The sequence below is a fragment of the Castanea sativa genome, chromosome 6 (assembly GCF_040712315.1).
Source record: "Castanea sativa cultivar Marrone di Chiusa Pesio chromosome 6, ASM4071231v1".
In the NCBI taxonomy this organism is placed as follows: domain Eukaryota; kingdom Viridiplantae; phylum Streptophyta; class Magnoliopsida; order Fagales; family Fagaceae; genus Castanea; species Castanea sativa.
The window spans coordinates 28,690,576-28,704,050 of NC_134018.1; positions in this window are offsets into that span (position 1 = coordinate 28,690,576).

Consider the following 13,475-nt stretch of genomic DNA (forward strand, 5'->3'; position numbering starts at 1 on the left):
GAATATTTGAATTTACTAATAGTTGATAAAATAAATTCACACATAGTTAAACAATAATATCACAACATTCACAAGACAATCAACACTCCCAATAATGAAAAGTAGACCACCTTATATCATCATACACATAGTTAAACAATAATATCACAACATTCACAAGACAATCAACACTCCCAATAATGAAAAGTAGACCACCTTATATCATCATGCAAGCCACCCGCTTGCTCCAAACCAACAATCCACCACAACAGAATTTTTAACATATAATTATAGACTAGTAGGGTATCATGAAACAAATTTTACTCACCCTTTAGCAATTCACTGGTTTGCTCAAGGAAAGAGGAAGTCAAACTTAGAGCAAGCTGCTAATCTTGCAAAATCTAAGTCTAATTATAGACTACTAAGATAACTTAAAAGACGTAAATTAGGTGACTTCACGTCCAAAATCATGTAAAGGAGAAGACACTACTAAACTAAGCACACCGAGAGAACAAACTATAAACTAAAATAGGGAGAGGTGTGCAAAGATATACAAACCAAAAGATAAGCTCCAATATTTTTGCTAGTTTGCATTTGTTCCACAAGTAGACATGAGCTATTTAATAATTTAATCATACGTAGTCAGAGAATGAGAAGTTAATTTACTAGTTGCTACCTTGCTTTGCTCCAAGGGAGATGCCAAAGATGAAAAGAACTCCAAGACCCTTCAATACTATTGCAGCAACCACTAAATGTTTAATCTGGCAATAACAAATCCAACAATCAAAATTGAGTTGTTTTTTATTTTAATAAAAAAACAAAATGGCAAAGCAAAATAAAATTATCAACCAAACTGAGTGGAAAGATTAATGCATATCTCATGGTTAAAGGCGCTTGCTTGATTCAAAAAGGAGTAACAGAATGATTTGTGGACCCCTGACGATTTGTGGCTTTACTTTTTTTTTTCTCTAGAATAAATTTAACTTGTCAAAAATCAAAAGATAAATGCACGAAATGACTGGCCTCAAGGATGCATGATCATTCTTCTTCTATTAAAAGTAAAGAAATGAGCAAATAGATTATACCAATCCATATGACATGTTACCACATTGCACCAATCCCACTCTCTGATTTTAGCTAGATTTGATTTGACAAAATAAAAATTAGTAAATCAATACATTTAAAAAAAAAAAAAAAACCATGGATTAAGTCATTTAGCAGAAAATGGTTCCATTTCAGCTAAATACTTAATTTTGAGGTCAGATAATAAAGAACTAATTGCAACTAACATTTAGGCATTTATTTCATAATAAAGTAGCTGACAACAACATATAAAAATAAACTTAATGGCTGATAAAAATATACACATGATGATTAAATAGAAAAAGGGCATCAAATTAAATACATACAAATATCAATTTTACCATTCTTATTCTAGACCTCAACAACTCAAAAAAAAAAAAATAGCATTAAGCCTTCTTTCTTTTTCTTTTTTGATAAGTACATTAATTATTTCTTGTGGACCCTGTAGTAGTGGTCTAGTGCTTTTATCCACTCCTCCATCTTAAGACTTTATTGATTTCTTAAATCTTAGATTATAATTCATTCAAGAATCTTTTTGTAATCTAGTATGCATGAGGTATCTATGCATTCTAATAAAACTTCATATTACTTATTCAAAAGAAGTAAGTATGAGTAGCGTGTAAATAAAGAATGTAATCCAAAATGACTAATTTGTGAGAAGAGAAATGCACCATCAGTGTGCAACAAGATGACCATAAGCAACTTCAATCAATAGTTAGCACACTAAAATAAACAATGGTTGCAAAGATTGTCCAGCTAAAAGGAATAAAGAAAGAGAAGGATGATGAAATGATTGGCTAAGAAACCATACATGAACTGGCATAGATGAATGTAAGCCTTTAGTTTGACAGAACTGCCCTGCAATGTACCAAATTGGCAAAAAAGAGGGTGGAATATATATATATATATATATATATATATATATATATATATATATATATATATATATATAATGCAGCTAAGTCTAGATACTCAATAAGGATGGTGCGACAAGGACATTTGACCATAACCTAAAAACCTACTAATAAAAGAAACGGCCACATTATGGGCCATGAAATGAAAGGACCAAAATCAGAAAACCTTTCAGTTATTAGTACTGAATGCATTAGCCTTTTCACATCTCAATTACATCAAGATGTAACCAAAAATCATTGAAAGAACTCTTATAAGAAGACCTTACCACAATCGAATGCAATAATAGGCTTCAATTTTTCGATTCTTCCTGAAAAATAATCAACAAATAAAAACTAAGTAATTAGTAAAACTTAACGACTAAAACAAGATTGTAGTTCAAGGTTAAAAAAAAGAGAAATTCCCTATGCATTTTGCTGAAAAGATTTTAAGGACCGGTACATGAACTTGCTTACAAACATCCATGATATACAAAACACGACCTTCTAAAGATTTGTAATAGAACAAGTAATGAAGAATTATATATATCACTACTGTAGCAGGGAGGAAACTTTTGAAGTTACTAATGCTATGCCTAGAGATGTTTTAGTTAAGCCTTCACAATTTAAAACTTCACACTAAACTTGCAGAAGAAATACAGCAAAAGTAATAACACAAATGAACTTAGTAATATCATAAATAAGGTCGAAAAGTACCAACTCATCACGCATACCTGCATCCTCAGTTTCTTGGCTTGCTTAAACACATTTGGCCAAATAGTTTCATAAATCCATTAGCAAGAACATAATCAAAATCAAAATTAACACATGTTCCCAAGTTTTCTATGATTGTTTGATATAACTATTTAATTATTATAGTTGGGGTTGTGGGCAACAATGATTAAGATGCGCAGAGAGGGATTGATATGCATAGCTTTAAGTGGTGGCGCCAGTTGATTTGGACCACATAAAAAAAATGATTTGTTGTCCATTTTAGTTAGAGTTTATAATTTATAATTTGACAAGTACCCCAACCCAAAAGGGAACCAAACAAGCATACAAGAAACTCATAGGACTACAACAAAACCAAAGCCTTTAATTTCCCTTCCACAAACAATGTGCACGTACCAACTTGATACAACATATGCCACTACCAAATCATGATAAAATTAGCCAAAGTAAAACACTTGTCAAAGAAAGTACATATGAACTTACAAGCTAAATCACACAACAAAAGCTTGAAGTAAATTCCCTAAAGTCTCAGCATCCTAATCACACTTTTAGATAACTTCCAACAAGTCAGCCCTTATTATAAAATTCTTTTGGTCCACTTAGTGTTATCCAAAAAGCTTAAAATTAAATAGAAAGAAGCCTTTATGTGTCTAGTATGTACCACCAAAGAATGAACTCAAAAACCAAGGAATTAAAACCAAGGAATCAAACCCAAAATCTCATATAAACAACTTATCAAACACTTGGTATGCAAAAAGCACATACTCACACTTCACTTGCATAAATTCATAGTTATCACTTCACTCACACCCACATTTGCCAAAGTCATTTAAAATGCATAGAAAAAAATTCCAAAAATCAACTCATATCAACATATGCAACAACAAGACCTATATAGTTGATCTAGCAAACCAACCCTCAAATACCCATTAGGAAACTAATCAACCAAAACCTTTTATCAAAGCAAAAACTTTTCAAATGATATGAAATTTTCGGATTTTAATAAAACCATTGCTACCCAAATCATCTTAACCCTCTAATCTAGCATTATACTATAATAATCATTGAATAGAAAAACCCAAAGGATTTCATAAAAGAAATTGAGCAAAAAGCTTAGATTTTTACCTTAAATTCTTGTTGGGAAAAGCCACAAATAAATGAGTATATGGTGGCTAGAGGGATGATCTAACGGGGCTGTTCATGAGAGATGAAGAGGGAGTAAGATTTGGGTGCCCTATTCCAGCGCTTCAAAAAGCGCTGGGATAGACCTTTCTCCATTCCCTTGTGGAGGGGCCCTATCCCAGCGTTTTTGAAGCGCTAGAATAGGGTCACCCTATTCTAGCGCTTCAGAAAGCGCTAGGATAGGCCTTTCTCCATTCCCTTGTGGAGGGACCCTACCCCAGCGCTTTTTGAAGCGCTGGAATAGGGTCACCCTATTCCAGCGCTTCAGAAAGCGCTGGGATAGGCATTTCTCCATTCCCTTATGGGGTGACCCTATCCCAGCGCTTTTTGAAGCACTGGAATAGGGTCACCCTATTCCAGCGCTTCAGAAAGCGCTGGGATAGGCCTTTCTCCATTCCCTTATGGGGTGACCCTATCCTAGCGCTTTTTGAAGCGCTGGAATAGGGTTACCCTATTCCAGCGCTTTTCAAGCGCCGGGATAGGATAATTTCAAATATTAAATTAATTAAAAAAAAAAAGATTACCCTAACCTATAGCGGTGGTTATAAAACGCTGCAATAGGGCATCCTATACCAGCGTTTTTAAAAACCGCCGCTATAGGTCTCCTATTGCAGCGATTTATAAAGCGCCGGTTTTGAGCTGCCGTAACAGGGTTTCCTATACCAGCGCTTTTTAAAAGCGCTGGTACAGGCTTATCTGTTACAGCGTTTTTTAAAAGCGCTGGGAAAAAAACGCTGGGACAGAACGATTTTTTTGTAGTGATGGTGTAACATTGAAAAAATTATATGGCAGAATAGTCTCATAAGATACCCTCTCAGTCCCCTTCTATCATTAGACAGCAACCATCGGCATCTCTTTTCTCAATACTTTCGTGCCGCTCAGCCATATGGAACAGAGAAGGGTTTGCTAACTTTACCATGCTGCTAGTACACTGAAGTTTGGTAGAGTTTCATGGATCTCATAGTGGCCGTTGGAAAAGGATTTCGTTAGGTGTTCTGGAATGGATTAGCATATGTTAAGAAGTGGGTTAGTGAAAAATCAGGTAACCTAGCAAGTAGCAACTCACTTTCGACTTAAGTCAAACACCTTTTTTGGGTGAGCCATTTTTTTTTTCTCCAAGAAATCGTTATAGATTCTCTAGATTAACTGTTTTGGCAAATACGAAATCATCATCTTTTAGAATCCCTCTAGTGTTTCTTAGCAATTTCTTAATTAGGTTGTGTATGTTTGGTGTGTTTGCACTGATAGCTTTTGGGTATTTATTTATTATAAGAATTTTTAGTGGGTCTTATTGTTTATTCTTGAAGGAACTTTATATTTGGGGAATAGTGAGTTAAAAATTTGAAGTGAGACTTTGGCATAGATGGTTTAAGTTAATTGTACGTTTTTAGGCCCTTTAATACAAGTTGTTTAACCTAGTTATTTAGCCAAGTGATTACTTAGATAAATTATTCAGTTCTAGGTTAACACAATAATATAATATCATGTAAATAATGCAGAAAAATAAAGAACACAACGATATGAAAACACAACGATATGAAAACTAAGGAAAACCTAACCGGTAAAAAATCTAGAGAGGATTTAACCGAGCTATCCTCAAGGTAAAAGCAGATCCACTATGAAAGAATTGAAGTTTGTACAATAAGACTTAGACCACTGACATCCTATTGCTACCTCGTGTAGAAAACTTACTACCACAACCACGTGACAGCTTTGAGTTCACGGACTACTTCTTTTCTTGATTTTCAGCAACTAAAGTTCACCTATTTGTGACTTTGAGACTTCACTCAAAGGTTTAAGGTCTTCTTTAAAGTTCTTTATGCAACAACTAAAACAACCATCAAGTTCTTGATGTGAATCTTGATCTTGATAGTTCAAAGTGTGTGTATGAAGGTAAACACTTCTAAATCTCACAAAAGATTCAACACACAATTACTTCAAAGACTTCTAAAACGTAGCTAGGGTTTTTCCTTTTATATGTGAAGTAAAACACTTAACTCTACACGTCATATGGGCTTGGGCTGACTTAGAATTTTTGCAAAAAATTAAACTTGCATGAGATTCGATTGATTGAGTCTAATTTTCAATTGATCGAGCCTTGCAGATTTTGACCAATAAATCCTGCAATCACTCGATTCCAATTTTATATAAAAACACGCTTTAAGCTAGTCTAAATCTAAACTCTATGTTTTGATCATGGTTTGCCAACATAATACATATTGAAATTCTAATACATTAGTTTCTAAAGTTTTAGAACCTAACATTAATTATTGGTGATTCATTAGGACAACGGTGAGTTATATATTTAAGATAAAGACAGATTTAACAGAAAGCGTGAAAGAGATATGTTTTTGAAGATTCATATAATTTCATTTCTTGATTATAACTGGCCTAAAAATGAAATAGAAAACCATATAGGGTGGAACTTATATTAACTAGAGCTATCGTGCATTTTATAAATACAAGTTGGCGAACATATAGAAACATAAAATAGAGGCATTCATCCAAAAAAAAAAAAAAAACATAATAGTCAATAGAGGGGGCAGTTGGGAGTAGTTTATTTTATATGAAGGAGTGCATTAACAGTATTACATATGAGCCATTGACTCCGGCCTAATTTCTGGAAATTTGTCCTTGAAATTGCTGAGGGTTGCTCATAATTGCTAACAGTATCAAAATCTACACTATTATGCTAGTTTCACCAACGTACTTTCTTATTTTTTATGGGATTCACCAACATATATACTTACATCTGCCTAATATCTGGAAATTTGTCCCCCAAATTGCTCACACTCTATGAAGGTTCTTCATTGCAAACAATATCGCAAATCTCAATAAAAAACATTCTTGCGCTAGAACTAAAGCCTGGAATTACAAAATTTAAAAGTTGATAAAAGTGCCTCAAATCCATATATGTCAAGTGTGATCGAAAGGAAGGGGTTTTGTTGTTAACATGATCACATGAACAAGGTTGCTTTATATCATACCCTAGGCTGAGAATATTCTGGATTGATTAATGATTACACTTCTTATTTGATGGTGGATGGTGGATGGTGGATTAGTGCGCCAACATGTGCAATTATGTCCTAAAAGAAGCTCTCGACTCTTGTGTGTGGGATTAATCTATCTCTTATTAGCTTGGGTAGTTGGGTTGGTGACTCTAAATCAGAAAGAAAAGGAAATAGTAACTATAAAATATCCAAAATTAAACTGTTGGAATTAGCTCAACAAAATTAATGGTTTTTTTTTTTTTTTACAATTTTTTTTAGAGACTTTCAACCTATAACATCCACTCGTGATAATAAATCTTTACCGTTAAATCAAGACACTAATTGGTTTTTAGTATAATTGGTTTTTAGTGTAGGTGTGGATTGAACTCTAGATCTTTTATTCAACTATTAGAGACTTTACCAGTTGAATTAATTAAAATCCACAAATTAATGGTTTTTAGAATTTTGTTTGGCATGAATGTCATTTGGCTAGAACATATGTTAACAATTTGTTATATTTAACTAATTTCCAGTTGCACTTATAATTTTGCAAATGAGATACAAATACAACATAAGATTATAAAAAGGACGGTGAGGATGTTCTTTCAGTAGGGGAAAAGCAAAATTAAAAGAGATGTTGTGATATATTCTTATTCTTCACACAAAAAAAAAAAAAAAAAAGAGAAAAGAGAGAGAGATGTGATATCATATATGATTATATAGTAGGAAAACATTTTAATGTTTTATTAGTTGCTAACCCATGCTATGCATGGAAACCTACCTATTTGTGAGGTAGATTAAAATAATTTTATAAAAAAAATTTAAGAAACTACACTCTTGCATGATTTGCTGTTGTATGACTTCAATTTGTGTTACAATTTGATGAAAAACCCATTATTTGAACGTACAATAGCTTACAAAAAATTTGTTAGACAGTTTCAGATACTACAAAAAAATAACTCAAAAATTCAGATATTAAAACTTCTGAAAGACCAACAAATATTAAAAAATTAGATGATTCACTACTTAGAAATATTATTGAAACAAAAGAATAATTTCAATTATTGCAAGCTTTTTCATCTTGTAAAAAACGGCTAAAGAGAGTTTGGTGGTTCATGTACAAAAATTACTTTTTAAAAAAATACATGAAAAATCATAAAATAAATTTTTTTTTTAACAAAGTAGAGAAGAAAAAAATAACATAAGAAGTGTTCACACCTCTACTTAGTTTTAAAAAAAAATTGGGACTTGCTTTATTTTTGTAGTGTTCATGATTAACCTCGCAAATTTGGAGATAAATTATCAATGTTTTAGTTGGAGATAGAGTTTCACTCCTTGTTAAGTTTGGATTAAACAAAAATAATTTTATTTTAAAAAATGATAAATTTGATGTGAAAACTTGTGAGAGTTTCAGAGGTTTCAGTTATATATATATATATACTAGTATTATGCCTGTGCGATGCACGACTTAATATAAAATATTTTGATAATATAATTACATTTAATAACAAAGAAAATGAAAAAAGAATTAATTCAAAATTTAAGATTAAAAAATAAATTGTACTTGTACACATAAAAGAAATTAAATTTTTTTTTTTTGATATTTAAATCATTTGTTTTAGTGTTGATTTCATTCAAATGGTTATAAGTTATATCAACCCTAAACCAGCATATGTATCCATATGTAACATTCTAAATTAATAATAAATAAAAATATAATACTCTAACTTAATGTAACATTCTAACTTACTAATAAATAAATATAAAACCCTAACTTAAAGTAATGTTTGTAATTATATTGTGTTTTAGCCTTTAAGAACACACACACACACACACACACACACACACACGCATATATATATATATATATATATATTTTTTTTTTTTTTTTCATAAAAAAACACAGATATTAATATTACACATGAAAAAATAATAAATTCAATAATTGAAATGGTTGAAAACAAAATTAAGCCAAAACCTCAATTCATTAATGAAAAAATATCCAAATTTTTGAACTAAAAAAACAACGGAGTTATGTAAAGATAGGCTTACATAGAAATTTGGACGGATGAATTCTCTTGTATCCAATTTCATATTTGACAACAAATTTTGCTTTTAATTAAATAATATAGATTACATGGAACAAAGCACCAAACAAAAGCCATAACAAATTAAATCCATTATAAAATATTGATGTCAACAACAAATAATCATGTAATAAGAAATTAAAAAATACAAATATATTGCTTGCTATATTAACTTCTAAAAAAAACACTAAAAGGTGTGATCAAACATAGAATTTCAGCCTATCTATAAAACTTGTTGATGAAAATCATATTATATATAATAAAAATGCAACAAATACACAAAATCTATTCAATTTGATGAAAAAAAAAATTACTTGCAAGGTTATAGGTAGGGCAGAGAGGAGAAATGAAGAATATATCAAATAATTGTAAAGTACGTAGTAGAAATAATGAAACACCAAAAAACTTTATTTATATATAGTGAGAATTTTAGGTTGTGAAGAAAATGATATGAACAAAAAGAAGTAATTTAAGTGAAACTCAAATACTTTTTTTTTTTCTTTATTATTAGGAAAAAATGGCATAAGATGCAAATTTATCCACTAAAAAAAATAAACGTAGGAAAAAAAAAATGCAAGTTCTATATTTTTTTCCTTTTACGTTTTTTAAAGAAATGTAGGAAAAAAAATGCAAATTCGATCTTTTTTGTCTTTTACATTTTTTTATCTCTCTTTTTTATTTAAATTCTATCCTTACGTAATTCTGTTCTTTGATTTTAGGCTTTGTTGATAATATTTTAGATAGACACAACTGTTATAGTCGTAGATCAAATACTACTTTCTTTCATTACTTGATTTGTCATATTTATCCAAATATATATATATATATATATATATATATATATCTATTCTTAAAATCTAAAAATTTATTAAAATTTCTGCAATTTGGTGAAGTCATATGGCTCAACCACGGCGTCTAAACCCAACTTTTATTATATAGTACTAGCTTCATCACATGCATTTCGCAGGTGCGACGAGGCTTTTTTTTTAGCAAAAAAAAAAACTCTATGTTTTTATTTTATATATATAATTTTTATTTTGAGAATTTAATTTATAAATGGATAAAACAATTTGAAAAAAAATTGGAAAGTGATTCTATTTTTTAGGTAATGTTTTAATGGGAGTTAGAATTGCATTTTTACTGGATTGTCCTTTATTTTTGTCTCTAATTAAACATAGAAGTGTAATGACATTTTTGAATTAAAAATAAGGAATCCAAATAGGAGAAGTCCCTTAAATAATAGTATAGACATGATACATACATAATAGTATAGATATGATACATATATAGATTATCACACAATGGTCGACGAAGCAACTTTTCCATTTCTACACGTGACCATCTCGGTTACGTACAGATACAGCCTATAAGTGTACAGTACAACAAATTAAAATATCATTCACATTAGAGCACGCCGTTTAGGTCCACATTGGCAGCTTAATTAAGTCTTTTTTTTCTTCTCACTTATTCCTTCTTAAATATCTCAAGTTCACCTTCTCAAAAAAATAAATAACACTCAAGTTTTTTTCACCTACTTTGATCTATACGTAAGATATTGCATTTCTGACTGTTTCCTGTTTGCTTCTTAATTTAACTTAAGGCCTATAACTTTTCACATGATCAAATGTATAAAAAAATTGATCTTATGGGAGTTGTCGCTATTTTCCCATATTATTTCAAGCCCTCTGTTTTGACATGATCTTAAGGTTCGATCATTTTTAAGTTTACAATTAGGACTCAAATTACTCTATTTTCATTCTGAAAGTGACCATTTAAAAAGGTTGATCGGGAATCATTTTAGAAAATTGATCTTATGGGTGTTGTCGCTATTTTCCCATATTATTTCAAGCCCTCTGTTTTGACATGATCTTAAGGTTCGATCATTTTTAAGTTTACAATTAGGACTCAAATTACTCTATTCCCATTCTGAAAGTGACCATTTAAAAAGGTTGATCGGGAATCGTTTTAGGATGATTGCAATTCTAAAACTTAAAAAATAAAAATGCAGGAATATTATACAAAGCTTAAAAAACCCTATATACCATGAGTATAACAATATTAAAAAAAAAAAAGGGGGGGGGGGGGGGTTTAATACCCTTAAAACTATTGATAAAGTTTAGTTACAAAATTAATTGTAACATAAAGTTACAGCCGTACTCAATATTTTTTTTTATTGAATGTGAATTTTGACAAATTGACTATTAGATTACATTTTCTTTTTATATCTTTCATGTTTGCAAAATATTAAGAAAGTTAAATATCAATAGTTATGTTATCAATAAATTGTTTAAATTGCAAGTTTTTGTAGTTTAAATTGCAAGTTTTTGCAATTTAAAATTATGAGTAAAAAATAAGCTTATAGATTATATAGTAAATAATATCTAATTAGCTTAAAATTTTACATATATATTAAGAACGTAAAGAATATTCAATTCAACGGTTAGATTTTCAAAATATATAATAATGTTAATTTTTTAAAAAAAGATGTTGTAGTTTTAGGCTACAATAAATTTTGTAGCTAAATTTTATTCTAAAACTATCATTTCTACTATTTTTTAGCTGGAAAAAGCTTAGATGCAAACAAGTTTGGAACTATCACCCTCCAATCCATTATGTGACTATTGAAAAGATCATCTACATATAATTTTAGTCACATGATTTTTGAATGAGTCATGTGATTTGTTTAAATAATACGCATAGATAGTCCTATAAATTGTCATGAAATAGGTCAAAGGAAATTTCTCCAAGCTGATTTGGAGCTAATCTTTGTCCTAGTTAGCCCCATCTCTCTCTCTTTCTCTCAGAATATCTCTCTAACACTTCTCTCTCTCTAATAGTTTTTTGTTCGTTGATAATGGCTCCACCTTTGGGAATACTCGACTTGAATCTGGTTGGTGTGAGGTTGGAGATGGACTCAATCTTTGACTGGGCTATGTCATTAGATCTTTTGGAGGGAATGAGCCGTCGCTTATGGCAACAAGTGGATGTGGTTTAGGTTTTGAGAGTTCCTTAAATGTTTTTTCCCCCTCTTTTTGTGGTTGTGATGGGATTTGGTTTTGAAGTCCTCTGATGATGATCACCAATGAAGTACCAATTGTTCATTTTAAGTCCAGGAAAGTCAAGGAGCCAAGATGTAGGAAAGTCAAGGAGCCAATGAAGTACCAATTGTTCCTTAAATTGTGACATGGTCAAAATATAGGGATAAATTATAATTTTATTCTAAAAAAAGTTTGAGAATAGTAGATCCTACCAAGATGTACACTTTTTAACATTTTCCTACCATTGTTTATGGACTTGCATCGTTTTGATTATTTGGCTTCTTTTTTGAAGGGAATGTGGTTTGGTATTGCCTCAAATAAGAGAACATTTCAAGATTGATGGAGATGATGACAAACTATGGAGTACAGATGCCTAAAATTTAAGTTATCAAGTAGTAGAAGTCAATTCCAAGTGAGATCCAATGCCACCCACAAGGAAAATAAGTGGTACAAAATTATGTCAAATTTCTTTGCAAATAAAACAGATCAATGCTTAAATTTCCTAGATAGGTAAATAGATCACGGTGTGGGTAATTTGAATAGTAAACATATCAATGCCTAAGTAAACAATCTAAATGTAACGATCTAAGGAAGAATGCTAGTCATATCTGCGCTATACTCCAAAATGAATAGTCTAGTCACAATTAAATTTCTTTGAAGTTGTTAAGAAAGCTCATATCAACCCAATATATGAACAATGTGAGGCTCATTATAAATCTACACAACTAATCAATATCCAACCAAACCTAGGGCAATACAATCCCCCAATTAAATTCCTAACTTCTTCGTTGGGTCTCGCTTTGTAGGTCAATGTCTCTAATAAGCCCACGTGAGGTTACTGAATTTGGCTCTGATACTGTTTGTAATGATTTAATGAAAAACGCTAGTCACATATGCCCTATATTCTAAAAGGACTAATCTAGTCACAATTGAGAATTTTTGTAGTTGTTAATAAAATCTTAATCAATATATTCCTAGTATGGGACTCATCACCCACCCACACAATACACTTTTAATCAATATTCAATTAAATCTGAAACATCACACTAAATATTAAATGAGATCAACGATAATTGATTATAGATCTAATAAGACTAACAATTAAGAATTTAGATAAGACTGAATGAAACTATAATATCTAAACAAGATTAACAAAGTGAGAAGCTACAGGAGAACTACTTACTGGCATTAACACCTAAAAGCATACGAACCAAGAGAAACTACTAAAGAAATACAATAATAAGAAAATCATCTCTTTATCAACACATTTGTCAATGGAGTTGTGTCTTTTTATTGAGATGAATCCTCAATTTATACTTGAGACCTTCCTTAGTTGCTAACAATTGTTTTTTCCACGCTCTCTTTTCTTGGACCTAAATGACACTTATCGCGCTGCTAGTGTTGATTGTGACTCCTATAATTGCTTCGATGCCACTTGTCTTTGTTCCATGCACTATTGCATAGGCTAAAACTGTGATAGATATTGGCCTCTTT